Source organism: Bison bison, unplaced genomic scaffold (assembly GCF_000754665.1).
Source record: "Bison bison bison isolate TAMUID 2011002044 unplaced genomic scaffold, Bison_UMD1.0 scf7180017864068, whole genome shotgun sequence".
NCBI lineage: Eukaryota > Metazoa > Chordata > Mammalia > Artiodactyla > Bovidae > Bison > Bison bison.
The window spans coordinates 2774561-2785102 of NW_011494640.1; positions in this window are offsets into that span (position 1 = coordinate 2774561).

Sequence of the window (10542 nt, forward strand, 5' to 3'; positions counted from 1 at the left end):
CCCTGTGGAAACAGGATGGTGGTTCCTCAAAAAAATAAACATAGAATTTCCCTCTGATCCAGCAACTCCACTTCTGGGGTACATACCTGTAAGAACTGAGAGCAGGGTTGAACAGATGTCTGTGTACCCATATTCATAGCAGCATTATACACAATAGCCAAAAAGTGGAAACAAACTAAATGTCCATCAACCGATGAATGGATAAGCAAAATGTGATGTATACATACAATAACTTTACGATATCCAATGGAGTATTACTCAGCCAAAAAAGAAATGAAGTACTGATAAGTGCTACAGTGTGGATGAACCTTGAAAACCTATGCCAAGTGAAAGAAGTCATACACAAAAAGCTACCTAATGTGATTATATGAAATGCCCAGAATAGGCAAATTCACAGAGAAAGTAGACTAGCTGTTGCCAGGCCTGGAAAGAGGGGGGAAATGGGACTGACTAATAGCAAGCTACTTCAGGGGGTGATGGCAATGATCGGGAATTAGTAATGATTGTTGTACAACTTTCTGAATACATTTAAAATCTGAGTTGCACACTTTAAAATGGTGAATTTCAGACCTTCCTTGGCAGACCAGTTAAGCCTCTGTGGTTATACTGCAGGGGCCTTGGGTCCCATCCCTGGTCAGGGAACTAAGATCCCGCATGCTGTGCCAAAAAAAAGTAAAGTGGTGAATTTCATGTTAGGTGAGTAATATCTCCATCGAGAAATAGGATGGTTAGCAAACACACACGGCACTGTGGCTGCAACCCGAGGATCAGGGTCAGAAAGCTACCTCTGCTGCTGCCGCCGCTGCTTCCCAACGTCACGAAGCTAGTGTTTGGACATCAGGATGCTCTGTCGTTACTCAAGGTTGCCACAAACACGAAGCAACAACCACACAGCTGGGAGATGGCCTTCGCCTTACTTTTTCCTCCCAGCTCTTATATAAGTGGATGCAATTTATAGACCCTAATTTGCATGTAAAATGTTAACTGCAAGGGATTCTGGGAAGTGCAGCATTTAACTCTGTGGCTTTGGCAGTATGAGAAAAAGATTGGAATGCATGCTGATAACCAACTCACCACATCTACACAAATTCATCCTTTGACCAGTTAGGAGTCTAAACACCCTTCCTAGAAGGAGAGATCCAAAATTCTGTTAGTCCTGTATCCAGCTCTGGGTGATAGTCATTCTAGCTCTGTTACAATCCTGCCTCGTCAATCTGTAACCTAGGGCTTCCCTGGTGGTCCAGAGGTTAAGAGTTTGCCTTGTAAAGCAGGGGAAAGAGGTTCAATCCCTGGTCTGGGAAGATCCCACTTGCTGCAGGGCAATGAAGCCCATGTGCCACAACTACTGATCCCGTGCTCTAGAGCCCGTGCTTTGCAACAAGAAAAGCCTCTGCAATGAGAAGACCCCGCACCACAGTGAAGTGTAACCCCTGCTCACTGCAACTAGAGAAAGCCTGTGTGTAACAACAAGGAGCCAGCGCAGCCAGAAACTGACTTAAAAAGAAACAAGCTGCAACCTAAAGACTAACTGATCAAGTTACCAACACACTTGATGATACTAGGCAAAATGTGGTGGGAGTTGGGGGGAGAGAAATGGGTGGATATCTATAAATATATATATGCCAGAGAAAGGTAAAAATGTGAAATGCTAATATAGTCCTCACTTCTCTACCTTTCATGAATTCTTTACATTCATAAATATCTTTCTTTACTACTTATGAAGTTCCTTTTCCCACAGTCAGTACCTCAGCTGGATGAGGCTCTTTATCTGGTGTGGTGACCCAAGTCTTCATTTTTAAGGGACTTAAGCCCTCACTGGAATAGCCTTTTAACCTTGACTCCTGAATACAGCAGTACTAGAAGTAGCCCTAGTGGCTCAGTTGGTAAAGAATCTGCCTGCAATGAAGGAGACCACTTGCAATGCAGGAGATAAGGGTTCGATCTCTAGGTCGGGAAGATCCCCTGGAGAAGGAAATGACAACCCACTCTACTATTCTTGCCTAGGAAATCCCATGGACAGAGGAGCCTGGCAGGCCCCAGTCCATGGGGTAACAAGAGTTGGACACGACTTAGCAACTAAACCACCAGAAGTAGCCCAGAGGGCCCTTTAAATTCTAGACATAATCCTTCCTGCCCTCACCGAGCAACAACAAACCTATCTCTCTTGATAATCAGGATCAATGACTGCATCTAACACAATTGTCCTTTTTTAGGCTATTAGTTCAGTGGATGAGGAGCACAGATTTGCCAAAAAAACTTACAGTTCAGTGGACTCATTATTATTAGCCCTGGTGGAAGTATTTCCCCTCTGGGGATTAAGACATCTTAAACTAACAAAGACCAAAGTCACAGGGGCAAGAAGCAACTCCCGTGAAGGGGTTATACGTAGATCACTGTTTCAGAACACATACTGCATTCTATAGGACAGAACTTCCTTCACAAGGTCTTGTCTTTCAATAGTGCCATAAATGAGTCTTTAGTAAACCATTTAACTGTTGTGTGAGGCCAGCTGCTTTGGGGTGATCACATGGGTCTTAGCCCATTGCCTCACTTGATGAGAGGAGGTGTTATGTGGAATACAGGATGAATAGACATTCAGTAAATTCATGGATAGTGATGATGATGACGATGATAAGCATGGTAATAATAAGTGAAAAGAATGACACTAGCTAATGTATATAGCTCTTACTACAGGTTGTGCCTGCTGCATGCTAAGTCACTTCAGTCGAGTCCGACTCTTTTCGACCCTATGGACCATAGCCCAGTAGTTGGCTCCTCTGTTCATGGGGATTCTCCAGGCAAGAATACTGGAGTGGGCTGCCATGCCCTCCTCCAGAAGATCTTCCCAACTCAGGGATTGAATCCATGTCTTTTCTATCTTCTGCATTGGCAGGCAGATTCTTGACCATTAGCTTCATCTGGGAAACCTACAAGCAAAGCATTGCTATTTGCATTCATTTAATCCTCATAGTTCCAAATGAAGACATGGGGATAGAAAGAGTTAACAATATGCCCAAGGTCATAAGCTACTACCCTGGAGAAGGAAATGGTAACCCACTCTGATAGTCTTACCTGGAAAATCCCATGGCCAGAGGAGCCTGATGGGCTATAGTCCATGGGGCTACAGAGAGTTGGACACAACTGAGTGATTGAACATGCATGAGCATAAGCTGTTTAAGTAAATGGTGGAGTTAGAATTCCTACCCAGGCATTCTGGCTCTGGCATCTATCCTCTCAACCACTGTGCTTGTCAAAGTTAACAAATAATCAAATTTAGAATAATTGGGGTGGGAGGTCTTTGGTTTGATAATAATTGGTATTTTTCTCATTTAGGATTTTTTCTTTATATTTGAGGCTCGGTATACATGGAAACAATTCATATCTTGAGTGTCTTTTCCAGGGAGGACAAATCCCTGACTACTCTGTGATGGAAGGGAGCTGATCTGATATTAAGTGCCCAGCTGGTCCCTCCAGAGCTTGGAGCAGGGCTCAGTTGTGAGCCAACATCAGCTTCTCAAAAGGAGAATTGCCAAAAATAGCCTGGCTTGACTCCAGAATCTGAAAGCCCTGTGCTGTTTTTCTCTTATGTTTGCCACGGTGTATATAAAGTAGCCCCATTTGCCAAGGCATGTGCACACTACTGGATGTGCTAGATCATAAAATTCAAACTGCTTACACAGCACCCTATACCAACTGGCCACCATCCTCTTTTTCTGGGCCCATTGAAGTTAGTAGCCCTCATGGGTTACTTGGAAATTGGGTCAGTGCAGCATAATCAAACGTGGTATGCTACCTCCAAGACACAGAAATCCACCAAATGCTTGGGATTTTTCTTAGTGGGAGGCGATGTACAATGCAACAGCTTATCTTTCACTTTAGATAAATTGTGATCACCTAGGATTTCCCTGGTGGTCCAGTGGCTAAGAATCTGCCTTCTAGTGTGGGGGATGTGGGTTTGATCTGATCCCTGGTCTGGGGGGAATTAAGATCCAGCATGCTGTGGGGCAGCTAAGCCCATTTGCTGCAACTAGAGATGGCAAGGAAGACCCAGTGCAGCAAAAATAAAAAACAACAACAAAACTAAAAAACCAACAAATAAAAACTGCCATCCTCCAGATTCCTGTTCTGGATTCCTAAAAATTTCATGGAGGTAGAAGTGCCCTTAAATGTCTCTTATCCTCCAGAACACATGTGTTTTCCATGGCATTTAGATATCTGCTACTTCTTGCTTATTAGGTCCAAAAACACATCATCACATAACAGAGTGATGTTCTGGGAAATGTGAAATGATTAAAATGCCTGCACATTAGATTTCAGCAGAGCTGGAAGGAAAGTTATGACCAACCTAGACAGCATATTAAAAAGCAGAGACATTACTTTGCCAATAAAGGTCCATCTAGTCAAGGCTATGGTTTTTCCAGTAGTCATGTATGGATGTGAGAATTGGACTGTGAAGAAAGCTGAGCGCCAAAGAATTGATGCTTTTGAACTGCGGTGTTGGAGAAGACTCAAGAGTCCCTTGGACTGCAAGGAGATCCAACCAGTCCATCCTAAAGGAAATCTCCTGAATATTCATTGGAAGGACTGACGTGGAAGCTGAAACTCCAATCCTTTGGCCCCCTGATGCGAAGAGCTGACTCATTTGAAAAGACCCTGATGCTGGGAAAGATTGAAGGCAGGAGGAGAAGGGGACAACAGAGGATGAGATGTGGATAGCATCACTGACTCAATGGACATGAGTTTGAGTAAGCTCCAGGAGTTGGTGATGGACAGGGAAGCCTGGCGTGCTGCAGTCCATGGGACTGCAGAGTTGGACACAACTGAGCGACTGAACTGAACTGAACTGGAGAGGTGCTACTACCCAGAGGTATGGCAGTAAGCAGTACTGTTGACTTTGACAGGTAAAAGTAATCTGCTTTTCACAATTTCTATTCTTTGGGTGGGAGAAAAACATCATATTCCAGGTCAATAGCTGTATGGCTGCAGGTGCTGGGGCAGGTATTGATTTGCTTCAAAGTGATTATATCTGAAATAACAGCTACAAGTCAAGTCTTGCAAATAATTTAAATATAGATAAGATTTTCCAGGCAAGAGTTCTGGAGTGGGTTGCCATTTCCCACTCCAGGGGATCTTCCTGACCCAGGGATCAAACCCAGGTCTCCCACATTGTAGGCAGAAGCTTTACTGTCTGAGCCACTGGGGAAGTACCACAGATAAGATAGGGATCACCTTTGGAATTTCTCAAGTCTTTGATAGTGGTGGTAGTATTTATCATGCCCTCAGGGATACACTATTGCTTTTGGCTTATAGTTCTGGTGGAGGAGAGTTCCAGGGGCTTTCCTTTGCTTTTCTTCTCACAATAACTTGCACTCTATAGGTCAATGTGAAGATTCTGCCCGGTGCCAAATACACCCATTACAACTGTGCTTATAGGAACTGGGAAATAACCAGGGTGGATACGTGAGATAGATCCAGGCTGAGATTCCTTATAAATTACATGATCCTTGTGTATTACTTTGCTAGGTATGCAACAAAGGACTACAAATTGACTGACTTAAGCAACACGAATTTATTGTCTCACAGATCTGGAGACTAGAAATCCAAGATCAAACTGTCGACAGGGCTGGTTCCTGCCGAGGGCTGTTAGGAGGAATCTGTTCCATGCCTCTCCCTAGCTTCTGGTGGTTTGCAGGCAATCTTTGGAATTTGGTGGCTGGTTCCACCACATCATCCCGATCTCTGCCTTCATCTTCACATGGCATTCTCCTGGTGTGAGTGACTCTTTGTCCAAAGTTCCCCTTTGGCCCAATCATATTGGATTAGGGGCCTACTCTGCTGCTGCTCTACTGCTGCTGCTACTGCTGCTAAGTCGATTCAGTTATGTCCGACTCTGTGCAACCCCATAGACGGCAGCCCACCAGGCCCCACCGTCCCTGGGATCCTCCAGGCAAGAACACTGGAGTGGGTTGCCATTTCCTCCTCCAATGCATGAAAGTGAAAAGTGAAAGTGAAGTCGCCCAGTCGTGTCCGACTCTTAGCGACCCCATGGACTGCAGCCTATCAGGCTCCTCCATCCATGGGATTTTCCAGGCAAGAGTACTGGAGTGGGTTGCCATTGCCTTCTCCATAATTATATCTACAACAACCCAATTTTCAAATAGGGTAACACTCTGAGGTATTGGAGATTAGGACTCCTACATATGAATTTTCAACCCATAATACCTCATAAGGATAAATATATATATATGGCTCAGACGGTAAAGCGTCTGCCTACAACGTGGGAGACCTGGGTTTGAGCCCTGGGTCAGGAAGTTCCCCTGGAGAAGGAAATGGCAACCCACTCCAGTATTCTTGCCTGGAAAATCCCATGGACGGAGGAGCCTGGTGGGCTACAGTCCATGGGGTTGCAAAGAGTCGGACACGACTGAGCGACTTCACTTCATGTTTGCTTGCACCGTATGACTTGCAGGATCTTAGCTCCCAGACCAGGGATTAAACCTGTGCCCCTGCAGTTGGCTTACCTCATAGCTCAGTTGGTAAAGAATCCGCCTGCAATGCAGGAGACCCTGGTTCGATTCCTAAGGGCTAGTCTACCCACTCCAGTATTTTGGGGCTTCCCTTATGGCTTAGCTGGTGAAGAATCCGCTTGCAATGCAGGAGACCTAGGTTCGATCCCTGGGTTGAGAAGATCCCCTGGAGAAGGGAAAGGCTACCCACTCCAGTATTCTGGCCTGAAGAATTCCATGGACTATACAGTCTATGGGGTCACGGAGTCGGACACGACTGAGCAACTTTCACTTCACCTGCAGTGGAAACTCAGAGTCTTAACCACTGGAACGCCAGGAAGTCCCAAGCCTCTATTTTAAACTAGTGGTCCACAAAGACCTTTTAGTTTCTTTGAGATTAGTACTGGTTTAGGGTTTATAGTTTCCAAGTATTTCCTAAAGGCTTGGGTATTTTCATTTCCTTAAGCACAGCACATAGTTAATTGACTTAAGATTCCTTTGGGGAAGACTAGAAGATTAACAGTTTAGTTACGGTAATAGTGCTGGGTGCTTCCCTCAGAGCTTTGGTCTGAGAATTCAGTGAGTGTCTGTGACCCTCCACTTCATGACTTAAAACAGGCCTCCCTTTGCCAGACTTCTGCTTTGTGTTCAGCACACCGAGTAGGACCTTGGTAGGTTATATTTCCTCACTCCTGCTCTGCTGCCTTTGCACTGCTTCTTGGCCCCTGCCGCTCTAGGATCCTGTCATCTCTACTGATATCAAGGATTCCATTTCAATGGCAACATCTCTAAGCTTCATCCCCGGCCTATAGGGGATATACACTACAGCATTTTCAAGGTGAAAGTGTCCCCTTATCTATGTACTTTGTGTGTGTGTGTGTGTGTAAGAAATGTCCTCTGAGCAATTCTAGAGGCAAAATTAGGAGACGAGTAGGTACACATGATAAACCTCCACCAACTCTACTATCGCTATGTTTCTGCATTCATCTTCTAATACTATAGTAAGAAATTTTTAGTAAGTGTTCAGTTCAGTTCAGTTCACTCAGTTGTGTCCGACTCTTTGTGACCCCATGAAGTACAGCACTCCAGGCCTCCCTGTCCATCACCAACTCCCGGAGTCCACCCAAACCTATGTCCATTGAGTCGGTGATGCCATCCAACCATCTCATCCTCTGTGTCCCTTCACCTCCCGCCTTCAATCTTTCCCAGTATCAGGGTCTTTTCAAATGAGTCAGCTCTTAGCAAGTGTAGACCCCTCTTAAGTCCAGGTTTCATCCAACCAACCAGCTAAGAGCCACTTTTAGCTGCTAACGCCAATATACTAATTCCAGAATCTCTAGAATGCCCATATTAATAAACTCAACCAGATGAAAATAAAATTATGTTAGTTTCTTCCTGGTCTAATACCTTTAGAATCCAGTCCACACACGTTCATTCCCCAGGTTTCTACTGATTCAAATGAGCAAAATCTTATAATTCTGTAACCTTTCCTTCTCTAAGGTCAGATTTTGTGGTTACCCACTCCAGTATTCTGGCCTGGAGAATTCCATGGACTGTATAGTCCATGGGGTTGCAGAGTTGGACACGACTGAGTGACTTTCACTTCAATATGCTTCAGAAGCATATTGGGATCTGACTATAGCCACAGATCTGATAGCAATAAGGGGCAGCAATAAGCATTTCCTTTCAACTCAACTACCCAAGGTCTCCAAGTAAGATAGCACTAGCCCTATCAACAGGGGAAAGAAGGGCTGCTTCTGCTGGTAAGAGAAGCAAAGTGTAGAGTTTGTGGGTTCAGAACACTAGGATTTATCCAAATCTACTCAAATGTCCCGATTTTCACTTTACTCTTTCCCAAACAGGATCCTAATTTTCACCTAAGAGACTTGGTAAGCTAAGAATTTAACTTATGTTGTAATTCAATAACCCAGAATCTCGCCTTGATTTTTCATGTACATCAGCCTTATGGCTACAAGACAGCCCTGAGCTGAAAATTTAAAAGCACTTGAGACTTTCATTTTCTTTTTTTAACCTCTCTAGCAAAAGCACCACCATTTAAGTCTTCATTTCTTACACAGTGGTCCATTCTGGCAGCCACTTGGTCTATCAAAGTCTTTTATCCATGACAGTTCATTTAACATGACCACAAGTGTAAATAATCTTTACCAGTTTACCATTTTCCAATGACACCTAGATTCTCACTTCCTTCAAATCCAACTTAGTCATAACTACGCAAAAATCTCATTTTTTAGGGCCTGTTATCTATAACCAGTTTTGGAACCAAATACTGTATCAGTTAGGGTTCTGAAACTTCAGGAAACAAAACTGTTCCACCTATTTTAAGTAGAAGAGAATGCAATACAGGTAAATTAGGCGCTTACAGAAGAACTGGAAAGCTGGGCAAGTGGGCTCTAGGCTGGGCGTCCAGGAGACTCCCAGATTAGTCCACTACGGGAACTGCTCCCTTTGCCACCACCGGGAAGAGGAGGAACCAGGAGGCGAGCACTGGCTCACTGTGAGAACATACATCACAAATGGTTATTTATGGGTCAGGAAGCCCTTTGACACCCACACAGATACTGATGGATACTGGTGTACCGCTGGAGGGAAACCTGTCTTCTGTGTCTTTGCAGGAGCAATAAGGTTGCTAAAGATCCCTGAATCACTTCCTCCTTCAGCATCCTTGTTTGTACATCTAACTGGCAAAACAGATTACATTCAGAACCTTGGTTTCAAGGAAGTGTAAGACGTGCAGTTTTATACAAAAAAGTACATTAGAAAGTGGTCAGAGTGAATAAGTACCCATTTATCATTTCCATAAATTTCTTTCATTGACCCATCCAAGTAGGGTTGGTGACCAGACATGCCCTCTCCCAGTTTTAGCCTTTTAAAGTTGACCACAAGCACCCCATCTGTCTGGCTTTGAAGATGACTTCTCCTGGCCTCAGAGGAACCTAAAATGTCCTTGTCTACACAACCTTGTCCTCAGCCACCTTTTCAACCTTTTACTACCCTCCTCCTTGGTCCACTCTGTTCCATTCATTTAGGCCTCTATGCTGTAGGTGTGTGTATGTGTTTAAACAGACTAAGATGTTTCATCAAAAGGTGTTTGTACTTTATTCTTCATGTCCGGTATATTCTTGCCTAGACACATGGTTCTTTCTCATTCAATCCTCTAACAAAATGTACCTTTATCAAAGAGGCCCGCAGTACCTACCTAATGTAGCACCATCTACCACTCTTTTTGCTTTCCCTGCTTTCTTCACTGCATTTATCCTCATCCAGACTTTATATCGATTGCCCTTTCCCACTACAGGGTGAGTTTCACAAGGTCAGGCATTTTTGTGTTTTCCTTATTGCTGCATCCTGCACCTGAAACAGGTATTTCAGAATGAGTGAACACTGCTGTACAAAGAAATTCAGCTTTCCCCATTTTCTAAGCCGAGCATCAACTTTTCCCACGCATTACTCATGTTCTCCTCCAGGTGGTGCTGAGGGGTCTTTTTGTCCGCTAATGTCTAGGAGATACAACAACGTTCCAAAGGATTAGAATAAGCTTGGTTTTTCATGGCCTCTGGTCTAGAGTTGTGAGCTTTTTTTAGATGGCATCCATAATCTCCCTTAATTTTTTTCTTCTTATTCCTACCAGAGGAAAAAAAATACACATGGGCCTTTAACAAAAGCCATTTTTGGTACTCCATCTAACAATCTTTACAACTCCCCACTTTGGCTAAGTGAAAACACACTCACACAACTCTCACAGCAGTAAGAACTGGAATCTGGGTAAGAATACAGCTGTGGCTGCAAACTCCTGCCCCTTCAAAAGACTTTCTTGATCTTATCCTGTTAATTGCTCCCTTGATGAGGCTCTGAGAGAAATACAAGTCTTTGAGTTGATAATTTGCATTTCAGAGATTCCCATACTGTCTGCCCTTTTCCCAACAAGCTCCCTTTTTCACAAAGACACCCTCTCGGGCATTCTTTCAGAGACCCAAAGTCCGCCAACAGCACTTCCCGGCCCAGGTGCAGGGCAATG